We start from the raw sequence: 16420 nt of genomic DNA on the forward strand, positions 1-16420 counted from the left end.
AGGTGTTTTCTGCATCTCGCTCCTTTTTCTTTTATGTTTTTCATTTGTTGCCTTCCTTGCATTCAAACTGATTCGAGCCGAAGTCCACTACATGTCCAAAATGGCGGTCGCGTTTACAAAGGTCACGTGACTGAAAAGGGTCTATACTGGAGAGATAGCACACCAATCTCTCAAAGAATTTTCCTTCATTTGGTGTGTTGATGATGCTGCTGGAGCACACTGTCCAAAATTTCTGTTTTTTTTTTTTTTTAAGAATTTTTGTGTAACCCTAAAGAAACAGCAATTGAAGAACATACACCATTCTTTAAAAAAAGATAGCTTCTCTAGAGAGTTAATGGTTCTACATTCCTTCAATGGTTCTATGAATAATAAAGCCTTGCCTATATGGTTTAATTGTAAGTGTTCCTTCAAAGGACAATGAACAAGTCTGAGGGTTTTTGTTGTTGTTTGCTTGTTTTTAATTTTGGCACATTCTGAAATTTTCTAAATAACATTTTAATTTTCCAAACAACAAACACACCTTAAACCTGTGTAAGCGGCAAGGAAGGTGACAGTACTGTCTGTCACAGCCCTTGTCTTTCAGTCATACAACCTTACCGTAGTCCACGTCAACAATTAAGGTATTTATTCGTAATCACTAAACTGCCAGCTACAGTCCAATTTCACAGACTCTGCTATCAGATTGGCTTTCCAAATATTACATTGATTTTTCCTATTATAGCATGTACAGTATGCTCCACATGTGCATTGTCTACTGCTTACTGCAAACTGAAATCCAAACATAGTGTTGAACAGTGTTGATTTACCAGTCCTATTTTAGTTTTAGTTGAGAAAATGAAGCAGCCTCATAGACCCATCTCTCTCATGTAGTATTCTCTGCCAAGAGAACAATCAACCAGCTCCTGCTGTAATCCATCAACGCCATTTCTGTCTCTCTGTTGTTCGCACTGGGTGTATTTGTGCTGAAGGTTTGACATATGTTGCATGTCTCATTTTAGTACCAGAAAGAAGTCTCATTCAATGTCATCAGAGGTTGACAATGCCTTTATTAATATGTCCATTGTTTCTGTCATCTTGTACTGGTTTCTGTGTTCAGAATTTCATTTTTTTCTTTTTGAATTTGAACTTTATACTCCAAATTCAGTTCCCCTGAGTGTCATAACCAGCATTGCTCTTTTTCTATCTGAGCCAACCTTTTCCATTTTTCACCTTGCGGTGGGAGCCAGGTCTTTTTATACTCCACCACTCGATGAGTGCCGGTATGTTTCATGATTTCCTCTGCTGATACACAGGGACTATTTTCACTTTCATCAATGGCAAGACCTAGTTCTTGAACAACCCTCTTCATAGAATTAATTTCACATGATGTCTGGTTCTGCTCACCTATCAATTGTTTAATGGCAAAACTGATCATGATTGAGAAATTTGCCAAATTCACCTTTTGACTTTTTACAATTATTTGCTCTCTTTCCAACTGCATAGTATTAAATGCTGCTTCAATAGATGACTTCACATTCTGGCTCATATTTCTTTGATAGTTGACCACAATCAGGATTTTGAACTTAATTTCTTGTAAAGAGGCAAACAGCCATTGATCATTTTCGTCAACACTGTCAAGGAACACAAAGACAGCTGTTGACACCTGAGTAAGGAAATTGAATTGTGTTTCAAACATCTCTTAAATTAGTGATAGCCACTGGCTCAGGAAAGACATCAATGCTATTGTTTCTACATGGCAGATTCCAGCATATTTCAACCATCCCATTAGCGATTACCCTTGAAGCAGATCCTCAGATCATTTCTCAATGAAAAAAGAAATCATGGTGCTGCTGTGACTTGTTGAGCACTTCGTTCAAAACCTGTGACTTGAACAAGGTGCAGTTACTTAACCTCACAAATGATAACAAGGGAATTTTCACATTAACAAGACTGTCTTCAACAAACCTTTTAGATTCTGACACTGAATGAGGTGCCATTCTTTCAGGACACCTCGAAGAGCCCATAACATAAGAATGCATTGATTCTGTACTGCTTGGGGTAACAGAAAGGGTACTGCAAACTGGCACATTGACATTTTAAGCAGAATTTCTTGCTGAAGGAAACTGTTAGTACAGACAAAGAGAGCAGTTTGGAGATTGAAGAGATTTGGGGTAGCATGACAGCCCTGCTCAGCTAACAAGTCATATGTTTCATTATTTTCACCAGGTATGCATATTAATATCCTTGAATTTGAATTAACCATCAGTAATTTGCGTAAGAAAGTCCATGGTATTGCTTGCAGTGAGTGAACCTCTTCATCAGATATACTGGCACTGTTGATCTAAAGCAAAGACCTCAGAGTTAGTTTGGGTAGTACTTTTCAAGTCCCAGTGTTTCCAAGAAGGAAAGAAGCCTATTGGAATGTAGAGAGTTTATTTTAATATCAGTGCTGTTTAAGAAAATATTCCCCAAACAAATGTGTTTAGACTGCTTATCAACCATTTCTGTCTTATTCAGAAAAAAAAAAATCGATGTTAAACCTACAAAGCTTGGAAACTGATGAGAGTTTCAACAAAAGAGATGTGGATTCTGATTCACATTACTGATGCGCCTCAGGCTTCCCCTGGTCAAGTAGGAATGTACTGTATCTGTGTGAATAATCAAGGTGGTACACATCAGGCTATGGTGGATTTTGGTTGAAATTAGACCTCCATGCATCAAAGCCTGATTCAATGCAAGGAACTAGGATATGAACGGTTGATGGTGAGATGTGTACATGGGGATGTTCACAAATGTCCACTAATGCCTGTCACTATTCATTTCCAGGGAGATAAAGCATTGTATGGAGGCAGAGATTAGCCCAAGCCTCACCCATCCACTGATCCTGGGGACAGATTGGCCAGGGTTTAGAAAATTAATAAAACAGCTAGTAGTGGATGGCTCCTACAGTAGCACATCACAAGGGAATCCTGCTTCAATGTTAGCTGGGGAGGTGGTTCCAGGACCGTCCACATCAGCTCCACGTCATGATGGGGATATCATGATATCGCATCATGATATTCTCTCTGGGGAATACCCTTGGAGATTTCCCACTGGAAGAGACTTGAAACTAAACTCTGAGACATGCTTTTGACCAAGTAGGTGTAATCAGTGGTCAAAACCTCCAGCCAAATGTTGCGCTGTCCTGCCTGTATTTTTACATTATTAAGGATAAGCTATATCAAGTGATGCAGGACACTCAGACTAAAGAAGAGATGACCCAGTTGTTGGTCCCAAAGAGCCATAGGGAACTTTTATTCCATGCGGCTCATCATAATCCCATGGCGGGGCATTTAGGGCAGGACAAAACACTGAACCAACTCATGGGCTGTTTCTATTGGCCGGGCATTCGCGGTGATGTAAACTGGTGGTGTACATGTCGCAAATGTCACTAGTGAATCCACCGACCACCCCAAAACCACCATTGCACTTTATACCTTTGATCAAGATCCCCTTCACAAGAATTGGAATAGATCTTGTCAGGCCATTAGATCAATCAGCATGAGGGTTTCACTTTGTGTTAGTCACAGTGGATTATGCAACACAATACCCAGAAGCAGTGCCTCTTCACAATATCTCTGCATGTAGTGTTGCAGAGGCACTCTTTCACATTATCTCCTGAGACAGGATTCTGAAAGAAATCCTGACTGATTAAGGCACTACTTTCATGTCATGTATTATCCAACTGTAAAAATTAATGGGGATTAAATCAATTTGTACCAGTGTTTCCCATCCGCAAACAGACAGGCTGGTCGAACAATTTAAACCAAATGCTAAAAAAACATGATTCATAAGATCTTTCATGGGGACACCAGAAACTGAGATAAGTGGCAAGACCCTCTGTTGTTTGCAGTGTGCATGGTCCCACAAGCCTTCACCAGGTTTTCTCCCTTTGAATTGCTATATGGGGGCAAGCCTCAGGGCAAAAAAATGGCCTTTTCCACTCCATTTGGGTTACACCAATTGGTCATCCTTTCATTTAGGTTGTTTGGGGCCTTAGTGACATTTCAGTGTCTCATGGACAGACTCCTCTGTCTCCACAGTACCTATGCTGCTGCCTATTTAGATGACATTATTTATAATAATGACTGGCAGCAGCATTTACAACATCTAAGAGCTGTCCTGAGATTGCTGAGGCATGCAGGACTCATGGCAAACTCGAGGAAGTGTGCAATTGGGCAGGTGGAAGTATGGTATCTGGGCATTCACTTCGGTCATGGGCAGGTGTGTCCCCAAGTTGATGACTGCAGCAATTGTACAATGCCCAAGACCCAAGACAAAAAAGGGGGTGGGGCAGTTCCTGGGGTTGGCTGGCTATTATAGGCAGTTTGTGCCTAATTTTTCAGATGTCACCAGCCTGCTGACTGACCTCACTAAAAAGGGGCATCAGATCCGATCCACTGGATGGGGCCATGTGAACAGGCTTTTGCTCAGGTTAAAGCAGTTTTGTGTGAGGGCTCGGTGTTGCATTTGCCTGACTTTTCTCTCCCTATTGTTTAGCAGACCGATGTATCAGACAGAGGGCTGAGGCCAGTTTTGTCCCAGGTGGTGGAAAAGGAGGAGTACCCGGTGCTGTATATCAACTGCAAGCTCTCAATGTAAGAGTCTAAGTACAGCACTATCAAGAAGGGGTGTCTAGCTATCAAGTGGGCAGGCCTCACTCTCTGGTACGGCCTGCTAGGACACCTCCTCACCCTCTGTTCCAACCATGCCCCATTCCAGTGGCTCCACCACATAAAGGATGCCAATGCACAGCTCACTCATTGGTACCTAGCTCTTTGGCTCTTTAAATTGAAGGTGGTTCACAGGCCAGGGGCACAAATGGTGGTGGCAGATTACCTCTCCCACCGGAGGGAGACTCAGCTGCAGACTGGATGGCTCCCCAGCCTGAGTCAGGCAGTGGGGGGGTGGCGGGGTAGCAGAGATGTGATTGAGCATCGGTTGTGAATGGCAAGGAGTCAGATGAACCAGAAGGTAACATGTGATGAGTGACACTTGTGATTGATTATTGGCTGTCTGCTCTTGTGTGTCTTTTGTGTTTTTCAATGGCCAGTAACCAGAGATAGAGCTGTGTCACCCACATGTGTGGTTGTGTGTGAGAGTGTGCATGCATTAGAAGCACTAAAAAGTCCAAGCTATAAAAATAAAACACACCTGTATTGTAAGCCTGTCTCCCATTCCTCATTGCCTGAACATAGAAAGTTAACACAGGTTATTTCAATTACTAGTACGTCTCAAAAAATTAGAATACCATGAAAAAGTTCCTTTTTTTTCATAATTTAATTCATAAAGGTAAACTTTCATATATTCTATATTCATTACATGTAAAGTGAAATATTTAAAGCCTTTTTTGTTTTAATTTTGATTATTATGGCTTATAGCTCATGAAAATCAGAAATCCAGTATCTCAAGTTATTAGAATATTCCCTAAGATCAATCAAAAAAAGGATTTACAATACAGAAATGTCCAACTTCTGAAAAGTATATTCATTTATACACTCAATATTTGGTTGGGGCTGCTTTACCATGAATTACTGTATCAATGCGGTGTGGCATGGAGGTGATCAGTCTGTGGCACTGCTGAGGTGTTATTGAAGCCCAGGTTGCTTTGATAATGGCCTTCAGTGTATCTGTATTTTTGGGTCGGGTGTTTCTCATCTTCCTCTTGACAATACCCCATAGATTCTCTATGGGGTTCAGGTCAGGCAAGTTGGCTGGCCAATCAAACACAGTAATATCATGGTCAGCAAACTATTTGGTAGTAATTTTGGCACTGTGGGTAGGTGCTAAGTCTTGCTGGAAAAATCAGCATCTCCAAAAAGCTTGTCAGCAGATGGAAGCATGAAGTGCTCTAAAATCTCCTGGTAGATGGCTGTGTTGACTTTGGACTTGATAAAATATAGTGGACCAACACCAGCAGATGACATGGCACCCCAAATCATCACAGACTGTGGAAACTTCACACTGGGCTTCAAACACCTTGGATTCTGTGCCTCTCCACTCTTTCTCCAGACTCTAGAACCGTGATTTCCAAATTAAATGCAAAATGTACTTTCATCTGAAAAGAGGACTTTGGACCACTGAGCAACAGTCCAGTTCTTTCTCTCCTTAGCCCAGATAAGACACTTCTGACATTGTCTCTGGCTCAGGAGTAGCTTGATATTAGGAATGTGAAAGTTGTATCCCCTTTCTTGAAGATGTCTGTTCGTGATGGGTCTTGATACACTGACACCAGCCTCAGTCCACTCCTTGTGAAGCTCTCCCAAGTTCTTGAATCAACTTTTCTTGACAATCCTCTCAAGACTGCGGCCACCCCTGTTGCTTGTGCACCTTTTCCAGCCGCCCTTTTCAGCAATGACCTTTTGTGGCTTACCCTCCTTGTGGAGGGCATCAGTGATCATCTTCTGGACAACAGTGAAGTCAGCAGTCTTCCCCATGATTGTGGTTGTGTGTACTGAAATAGACCAAGAGATAGACTGTGTTCATACTGTTTTACTCAAACTCAAAATGAAATATTCTAATATTTTGAGATTTTTTAAAATGTTGTTGCACTGTATGCCATACTGATTAAAATTAAAATAGAAAAATGCTTGAAACATTTTAGTTTATGTGTAATGTGTCTATAATATATAACATTTTCACTTTCTTAAATAACTGATGGAAAATATTGAACTTGTTCACAATATTCTAATTTTTTGAGATGCACTAGTATATTCACATCACATTAAAAATATTTTTGTTGTATTGAATAAATTTATGCATCCTTTAGCCATCCTAGCAAAAATGTATGCAAAGCAACCCTGAGTACCGGGGCTGCATTTTTGTCCTGCAGCCAAAGAAGTGCTAGAGAGTAGAGTTTAGGCTTCTGTGTCTTGAAGCCAGAAGTACAGTGCAGATAAACCATATGCCAGGAGAGGTAGTCCACTACCACCATCTGCGCCCCTGGCCTGTGGACTACTTCAAACTTTAAAAGGCTGTAGGGCCAGATACCAATGGGTGATCCATGTGTTGGCATCCTTCATGCGGTGGAGCCACTGAAGCGGGGCAGATCTGAGCAGAGGGTGAAAGGGCATCCCAGCAGGTAGTAATGGAGGGTGAGGACCACCCATTTAATGGCCAAGCACTCTTTCTTGATGGTGCTGTACTTCATCTCTCGCATGGAGAGCTTGCAGCTGATGTACAGTACTGGGCGCTCCTCTCCCTCCAGCATTTGAGACAAAACAGCCCCCAGCCCTCTCTCCAACATGTCAGTCTGCAAAACAAAAGAGAGAGAGAAATCAGGGGAATGTAAAAGTGGACCCCCAAACAGTGCAGCTTTTACCTGGGTAAAGGCTTGTTGGCATGGCTCCGTCCACTGGACCAGATCCAGTGCTCCCTTTTTAGTGAGATCAGTCAACGGGCTGGTGACGTCTGAATAATTAGGCAAGAACCTACGATAATAGCCAGTCAGCCCCAGGAACTGTCTCACCCCCTTTTTGGTCTTGGGCCTCGGGCAGATCGCAATTGGTGCTGTCTTGTCAATTTGGGGACGCACATGCCCATGACCCAAGTGGAAGTCCAGATACCATACTTCCACCCACCCAATCACACATTTCTTTGTGTTAGCTGTGAGTCCCGCATATCTCAACAATTCTACTATGGCTCTGAGGTGTTTCATGTGCTACAGCCAATCATTACTGTATATAATAATAATTTCATCAAGGTAGGCCATGGCATAAGTGGTGTGTGGACAAAGGATTTTATCCATGAGCTGTTGAAATGTTGCAGGAGCCCTGAATAACCCAAACAGAAGGGTGACAAACTGGTGTAAACCAAACAGGGTGGAAAAGGCCATTTTCTCTTGGGATAAGGGAGTCAAGGGGATCTGCCAATATCCCTTCATTAAATCCGGTGTCAAATAAAAGTGAGCCACACCTAACCGATCGAGCAGTTCATCAATGCAAGGCATTGGGTAGGCATTGAATTGAGACACCGCATTGACCTTGTGATGGTCCACACAGAACTGGACCGACCCATCAGTTTTGGGAACCAACACTACTGGGCTGCTCCAGTCACTGTGCGACTCCTCAATTATCCCCATCTTGAGCCTGGCCTTAAGTTCGTCCCAAACTACAGGTTTTTTGTGTTCGGGTAAGGGGCAGCTTACCTGAACCCCTGGGGACATCTTGATGTGGTGTTCTATGAGGTGGGTGCAACCGGGCAAGGGTGCAAAAATGTCAGAAAACTCATTTTGTAACCTGGCAACCTCTGTGAGTTGGGACGGTGAGAAGTGGTCTCCACAGGGGACCGGGGCGGGATGAGTGGCGGGTTTTGTTTTAACCTCTGGCCCCAGCTCCTCCTTCTCCAGAACTACCATTGCCAATGCCACAGGGACCCCCTCATTCCATAGTTTGAGCAGATGAAGGTGGTATATCCGCCACACCCCACCCCTATCCAATCGCTTCACCTCAGAGTCAACATCTCCAACTTGCCTCAAAGGGCCCTTGCCACTTGGTGAGTAATTTAGAGCTTGATGTGGGTAATCATATGAGAACCTTATCTCCTGGTGTGAATTCTCTAAGGCATGCCCTCCTGTTGTACAGCCAGGACTGGCGCTCTTGTGCCTGCTGCAAATTCCCTTGGGTTAAGTGACCAAGGCTGTGGAGTTTTGCATGCAGGTCAAGAACATATTGAATTTCATTTTTGCTGTCAGAAGGCCCCGCCTCCCAATTTTCCTGGATGACATCTAGAACACTCCGAGGCTTCCACACTTTGAGGTTTCCACTCAAATGGGGAAAACCCCATGGAGGCTTGCTGGATCTCTCTTACTGCAAACAACAGGGACTCGAGCCATTTAACCCAGTTACAATTGTTGTTGTTTATGAACTTACAAATTAAGTTCTTAAGAGTGCAGTTAAATCGCTCGACTAGGCCATCTGTTTGTGGGTGATAGATGCTGGTGAAGATTAATTTAACCCCTAATAGCTCAAAGTTCACAAACTGTGCATGACATGAGTGTAGTGCCCTGATCAGTCAGGATTTCTTTCGGAATCCTGACTTGGGAGATTATTTTAAACAGTGTCTCCGCAACACTTTGTGTGGAGATGTTATGCAGTGGCAGTGCTTCCGAGTATCGCATTGCATAATCCACCAGGACTAAAATAAAGTGATGCCCTCAAGGAGACCACTCTAATGGCCCAACAAGATCCATCCCAATTCATTCAAAAGGGATTTCAATTAAAGGAAGAGGGCATAATGGAGCTTTTGGAGTGGCCACTGGATTTACCTGTTAGCACTCACGGCATGCCGCACACCACCTGTGGACATCTCTATGAATCCCTGGCCAATAGAACTGGGCCATGATTCAGGCTACTGTTTTGTCCTGCCGAAAGTACCCGGCCATTGGGTTATGATAAGCTGCATAGAAGAGGGGTTCCCTGCAGCTTTTGAGAATCAATAATTGTGTGATCTGCTCTCCAGTTTGAGTGTCCTGTGTCACTCGATACAGTTTGTAGCAAGTGTTTAGGTGGGTGGAGCACAGAAGCACGGCAGGGCAGTACTGAGTTCTCACTAACTCTTTTTATTTGCACTTTTCAGTCGCAAACACACTCTCCCAGCCACATGCATACACACACACATAAGTCATCTAGTTGGGGAGAGAGAGCCCACTCTGCTCTCGTTCTCTTCCTTAAATAGGGTGCGGCTCCTGGGAAGACACACAAACAGGTTAATTCACCTCCGGTGTAGTGATTCTGCCACTTACCTTCCCTGACTCCGCCCTCCGGTCACAGACCAACGCTTGACAGCCCCCTGCCACATACCCCCACCGCCCGACTCAGGCTGGGCAGCCGTCCGGCCTGCAGCCGACTCCCCCCCCCTTGACGGGAGAGGAAGTCCACCACGACCATCTGCGCCCCCGGCCTGTGGACCACCTTGAAGTTAAAGGGTTGGAGTTCCAGATACCAACGGGTGATCTGCGCGTTGGCATCCTTCATGCGGTGGAGCCACTGGAGGGGTGCGTGGTCCGAACAGAGGGTGAAAGGGCGTCCCAGCAGGTAGTAACGGAGGGCAAGGACCGCCCACTTGATGGCCAGGCACTCCTTCTCTATGGTGCTGTAGCACCACTCATGCACTGACAGCTTCCGACTTATGTACAGCACTGGACGATCCTCCCCCTCCACCTTCTGGGACAAAACAGACCCCAGCCCTCTGTCCGACGCGTCCGTCTGCAATATAAAAGGGAGAGAAAAGTCAGGGGAGTGTAACAGTGGCCCCCCACACAGTGCAGCCTTTACCTCAGAAAAAGCCCGCTGGCACTGCTCCGTCCACTGGACCGGTTCTGGTGCCCCCTTTTTAGTGAGCTCAGTCAGCGGGCTGGTGACGTCCGAATAATTAGGTATAAACCTACGATAATAGCCAGCCAGCCCCAGGAACTGTCTCACCCCCTTTTTGGTCTTGGGCCTTGGGCAGGCCGCAATTGCCGCTGTCTTGTTAATTTGGGGACGCACCTGCCCGTTGCCCAAGTGGAAGCCCAGATACCGTACTTCCACCCGCCCAATCACACACTTCTTCGGGTTGGCTGTGAGGCCCGCCTGCCTCAGCGACCTAAGGACGGCCCTCAGATGTTGGAGGTGCCTCGGCCAGTCATTACTATAGATAATTATATTGTCGAGATAGGCGGCCGCATAGGCAGCATGGGGGCAAAGGACCCTATCCATCAGCCGCTGAAACGTAGCAGGCACCCCAAACAGCCCAAAAGGAAGTGTGACAAATTGGCATAAGCTGAACGGTGTGGAAAAGGCCGTTTTTTCTCAGGATAATGGAGTCAAGGGGATCTGCCAATAACCCTTTGTTAAATCCAGTGTCGAGTAAAAGCAAGCCGTGCCTAGTCAATCGAGCAACTCATCAATACGAGGCATTGGGTACGCATCAAATTTAGACACCGCGTTGACCTTCCTATAGTCAACACAGAATTGGACTGACCCGTCGGCCTTGGGAACCAAGATCACCGGGCTGCTCCAGTCACTGTGGGACTCCTCGACAATGCCCATTTCGAGCATGGTCTCGAGTTCTTCCCGAACCACCTTTTTCTTGTGTTCAGGCAGTCTGTAAGGGCGGCTGTGCACTACCACCCCTGGGGGTGTCTCAATGTGGTATTCTATGAGGTGGGTGCAGCCGGGCAGGGGCGAGAACACGTCAGAAAATTCTGTTTGCAACCGGGCGACCTCCGCGAGCTGGGTCGGTGAGAGGTGGGCTCCACAGGGGACCGGAGTGGTGGGTGATGCCAATTTTCCCTTTTGAACCTCCGGCCCCAGCTCCGCCTTCTCAGGAACCACTGACACCAGCGCCACGGGGACCTCCTCGCTCCAACATTTTAACAGATTGAGGTGGTATACCTGTAATGCCCCACCCCTGTCCGTTCGCCTCACCTCATAGTCGACGTCCCCGACTCGCTGTGTGACCTCAAAGGGTCCTTGCCACCTGGTGATTAATTTAGAGCTCGATGTGGGCAACAGTACGAGTACTTTATCTCCCGGTGCGAACTCCCTGAGGCGCGTACCCTTGTTGTACAGGCGGGTTTGTGGTTCTTGGGCCTGCTGCAAATTCTCCTGGGTTAGGTGGGCAAGTGTGTGGAGTTTTGCGCGCAGGTCAATAATGTATTGGATTTCATTTTTACTTTGTGAAGGTCCCTCCTCCCAATTTTCCCGCAGCACATCTAGAATGCCGCGCGGCTTACGCCCGTATAACAATTCCAATGGGGAGAACCCCGTGGAGGCTTGTGGGACCTCTCGCACTGAAAACAACAAGGGTTCGAGCCACTTATCCCAATTACATGCATCCTCACTTATGAATTTTTTAATTATATTTTTGAGGGTGCGATTGAACCGTTCAACTAAACCGTCCGTTTGTGGGTGATAAACGCTGGTGCGGATCGGCTTAATACCCAACAACTTATACAGTTCCTTTAGTGTTCGTGACATAAACGCGGTGCCTTGATCAGTCAGAATCTCTTTCGGGATTCCAACTCGGGAGATGACGCGGAAGAGCGCCTCCGCAATACTGTGTGCTGAGATATTGCGAAGAGGCACTGCTTCCGGGTATCGCGTTGCATAGTCCACTAGAACTAATATAAAGCGGTACCCTCATGCTGACCAATCTAATGGCCCGATGAGATCCATCCCAATTCTTTCGAACAGGGTCTCGATTAATGGTAGAGGGCGCAAAGGCGCTTTTGGAATGGCCACTGGATTTACTAACTGGCATTCGCGGCATGCCATACACTACCTACGGACATCACCGCAAATCCCCAGCCAATAGAATCGGGTCATTATTCGGGCTAGTGTTTTATCCTGCCCCAAGTGTCCAGCCATGGGATTAAAGTGAGCTGCCTGGAATACCAATTCCCGGTGGCTCTTCGGAATCAAAAGCTGCGTGACTTGCTATTTAGTCTGAGTGTCCCGCGTCACTCGGTATAATCTATCCTTCATAATTGCGAAGTAGGGGAAGGACGGGGCAGCGCTTGGCTGGAGCATTTGACCATCAATTACTCTCACTTGGTCAAACGCATGCCGCAGACTCTCGTCTCATGACTGCTCTAATGGGAAATCTGCAAGGGATTCCCCGAGAGAGAGAGGAGGGGCCAGCGGCTCCTCACTCTGACGCGGAGCTGATGTAGACGGCTCTGTGACAGCTGCTCCCACCAATGCCACACCGGGACCTTTCCTTATTAAACTGCTGCAGGACCCACTCTTTACTAAATGAGTCATTAAATCCTGAAATCCCGGCCAATCAGTCACCAAAATTATAGAGTGGGTGAGGCGAGGATTAACCGCCGCCTTTACTATAAATTTCTCCCCTCGAAACAGAATGTGAACTGACACTAAAGGGTAGCTGTGAACATCCCCGTGCACACACAACACCTTCACCAATTGTGCTCCCCCCAATGCCTCGTCTTGCACCAGGCTTTGGTGGATTGAGGTCTGATTACAGCCGGAATCCACCAAAGCCTGATACGTATCCCCTTGGATACTCACCGGTATGTGATACCCTCTGGCCCGATCGAGGGTGGCTCCTGGTGCGTCGGGGATCTGGACCACCGCGCCCGCCTCCATCGCCGAGCACTGATGCTGGAGGTGCCCTGGCTCCCTGCAGCGCCAGGACACTGGCCCGGGCTCTCTCTCTGCACCGGTGTTCCAGATATCACTCACCTGAGGGGGGGAAGACACAGACATGGAAGTAGGAGAAGATAGGACACCACGGGTGCGGGGAGCCGGCTGGGGTGGAGCCGGCCCCCGCCTCCGCAGTGGGGGAATGGGGTGAGGGAGAGGAACAGAAGGAGAGAAAGAGAGGGGAGGGGAGAAGGGGAGACACGCCGTCCTGACGTTGGAACGGCCGCCATATGGTCCTCCGCCAGCTCAATGGCCTGATCTAGTGACGCCGGGTGATGGCACTGGACCCACTCTGCAGTTCCCTCTGGAAGTCGAGCAACGAACTGCTCCAGTGCCACCAGATCGATGATCTCCTCGGCATCGCGGTTGTTGGCCCTCAGCCACCGGCGGCAGGTGTCCCGGAGTTGCTGGCCAGACACGAACGGCCGGCCGACCTCCAGGCGCAGCGCGCGGAAGCACTGCCGCTGCTGCTCCGGAGTGCGACCCACTCACTGGAGGACGGCCCTGCAGAGGTCCGCATAGACCAGCTGGCTGTCGGCGGGGAGCTGTAGCGCGGCCAGCTGCGCCTTGCCCGTGAGGAGGGGGAGGAGGCGCGCTGTGTGCTGTTCCACCGGCCAACCCCACACCTCTGCTGCCTGCTCAAAGAGAACGAGGAAGGCCTCGGGGTCATCGTGCAGGCCCATCTTCGTCAGGGTGAGGTGGGAAGGGCCCGCGGCAGTGGAGGTGGTGGACCCCGACGACGCGAGTAGGTGCCGGAACGCCAGGCGATCTTCCTGCTGCGCCAGCACCAGGGCCTCAAACCTTTGCTCCTGTTCTTCCCGGAGCGCGACCAGCGCCTGGTGCTGGCTCTGTTGGGCCATGGCGAGGGCATGGACCAGGTCCTTGAAGAGGGAGGACTCCATGGGGCTGTTTTCTCTTGCACTCCGTCCCGGGTTTCGGCACCACTGTAGCAAGTGTTTAGGTGGGTGGAGCACAGAAGCACGGCAGGCCAGTACTGAGTTCTCACTAACTCTTTTTATTTGCACTTTTCAGTCGCAAACACACTCTCCCAGCCACATGTATACACACACACATAAGTCATCTGGTTGGGGAGAGAGAGCCCACTCTGTTCTTGCTCTCTTCCTTAAATAGGGTGTGGCTCCTGGGAAGACACACAAACAAGTTAATTCACCTCAGGTGTAGTGATTCTGCCACTTACCTTCCCTGACTCCGCCCTCCGGTCACAGAACGATGCTTGACCATGCCCCCCTGCCACACAGTTGATCTTTAATTACTGCAAAGTATAGGTGGGAGTGTGGAACATTCGGCTGGAGGTTCTGGCCATCGATTACTCTCACTGGTCAAACACATGTCACAGGGTCCTGCCCACAGCACCAGCATACCACCCCAGGTACCTCTGCAGTGCTGGGGCTAGGAACATTCACCTGCAGGGAAGACACAGAAACATAAGAGGAAGAGGGGGAAGGGGAACCATGGGCTCGGGGAGCTGGCTGCAGGGGAATCAGCCCCTGTTTCCATGGTACTGGGAGGGAATGGGAGGAAGGGGATGAATGAAGGGGGGATCAGGATGAGAGAGAGAGGCAGGATGTCGGCCTGCCAAAGGAACTGCTGCCAGATTGTCCTCCGCCAGCTCAATGGCTTGATCCAGCGACACCATGCAGTGGCACTGGATCCGTTTCCCTGTACCCCTTGGCAACCGAGTGATGATCTGCTCCAGTGCCACGACGTTGGTGACCTCCTCGATGTCGCTGTCTTCTGATCTCAACCACCGCCAGCAGGCGTCCCACAACTGCTGGCCATAGGTGAGGGGCCAGCCAACCTCCTCAAGTATCAGCACACAGAAGTGCTGTCGGTGTTGCTCTGGGAAGCGGCCAACTTGCTGCAGGATCACGCGCTTTAGAACTGCATATTCCAGCTGGTTGTCTGTGGGCAGTTGCTGAGTCACAAGCTGCACTTTATTGGTCAGGAGTGGTAGAAGGCGGGCCACTCACTGCTTGTTTGGCCACCCCCACACCTCCATGGCTCACTCAAAGGCTCCAAAAAGGCCTCTGGGTCATCATGTGGCCCCATCTTTGTAAGGGTGACATGGGGGAATCCCATGGACTCTGGGACTGGGGCATCTGCTGGAGTGATAAGGCACAGGAGCGCCTGGTGGTCCTCTTGCTGGGCCTGCAGCAGGGCCTTGAAGCTCTACTCCTCCTCAGTCTGCATAGCGACCAGCAGCTGTTGCTAATTTTGTTGGACGAGCTCCTTGAATGGGAGGATTCCATGGAGATGGTTCCCTTTCAGCATCCTGGGTTTTGGCACCAGTGTAACAGTTCCCTGACAGGGGTGGATGCTGAATAGACAGGCAGGCGGGTTCAGATTCACCTGTGCGTTTTATTCACAACAGAAACCAAACAAAAACACACTTTCCAGTGGTCTATAACTGAAAGAGTTGCACAACCCACATGCAATGGACAGGCGTAACTCCAGCCAGGGGGAAAAAAACTAGCTCTCTCTGCTCCTTTCCCCCCTTTATCTGCTCACTTTCACTGCACACAAACACACAGATGGAGCACATTAATTAACAACAGGTGCTTTCACTTTGCTACTCATGTTCCCTGGCTTCGCTCTCCATTCACAAACCGGCACTCAACCATGCTCCCGCTGCCACAGTATAGTAAGTCTAAGAATGTCTATAGTATGCCCGCCATTGGACTGGCATTGAACCTCCATCCTTCAAGATTAAGGCCAAGCTTGCAGATGTTAAGCCCACAAGAAGCCCACAACATGTCTCCACATCAACAAATTGTGCCTTTTTAGTACAATTGTAACACTAATTAAGTTTAAGTCTAGTAATACCAGATACATTTTTCTGTGTAAAATTAGGTTAGGCTCAGCCGAGGCATAAGAGACAGTCCTTTAAAGAGTTACAGTGGAACATGAAAATGTGTTCTCACCTGAGTGCAGAGCTTCTTTGAAGACATATCCATGGGGTCTTCAAATTAATTGATGAAATCAAACTACTACGCTTGCCTTTTAATGAATCATCCTCAAAGGGCTTCAGTTTATTAAAAGTATAAATCTGATACATATAATGTTTGAGTACAAATTAAGATGAAATAAAAAGTAAATAAAAGAATTAAAATGTAACTACAGTGAGCAATTCTATCAAAAGTAAACCCATGCTATATTAAACATAATATCTGAAAGAGCAAATAATTGTTTGCAAATAAACTGTCAGCAAAAGCCTTCTATATAATGAAAGCCTC

The 16420-nt window shown here is 47.5% G+C and overlaps 1 pseudogene; it reads right to left on the reverse strand.

Annotated features, from left to right (window-relative positions):
* Window positions 1–845: 845 nt before the first annotated feature.
* LOC132894696 (up-regulator of cell proliferation-like) lies at window positions 846–15236 on the reverse strand (annotated as a pseudogene).
* Between the last annotated feature and the right edge of the window lie 1184 nt (window positions 15237–16420).

The sequence above is a fragment of the Neoarius graeffei genome, chromosome 11 (genome assembly GCF_027579695.1).
Source record: "Neoarius graeffei isolate fNeoGra1 chromosome 11, fNeoGra1.pri, whole genome shotgun sequence".
In the NCBI taxonomy this organism is placed as follows: Eukaryota; Metazoa; Chordata; class Actinopteri; order Siluriformes; family Ariidae; genus Neoarius; species Neoarius graeffei.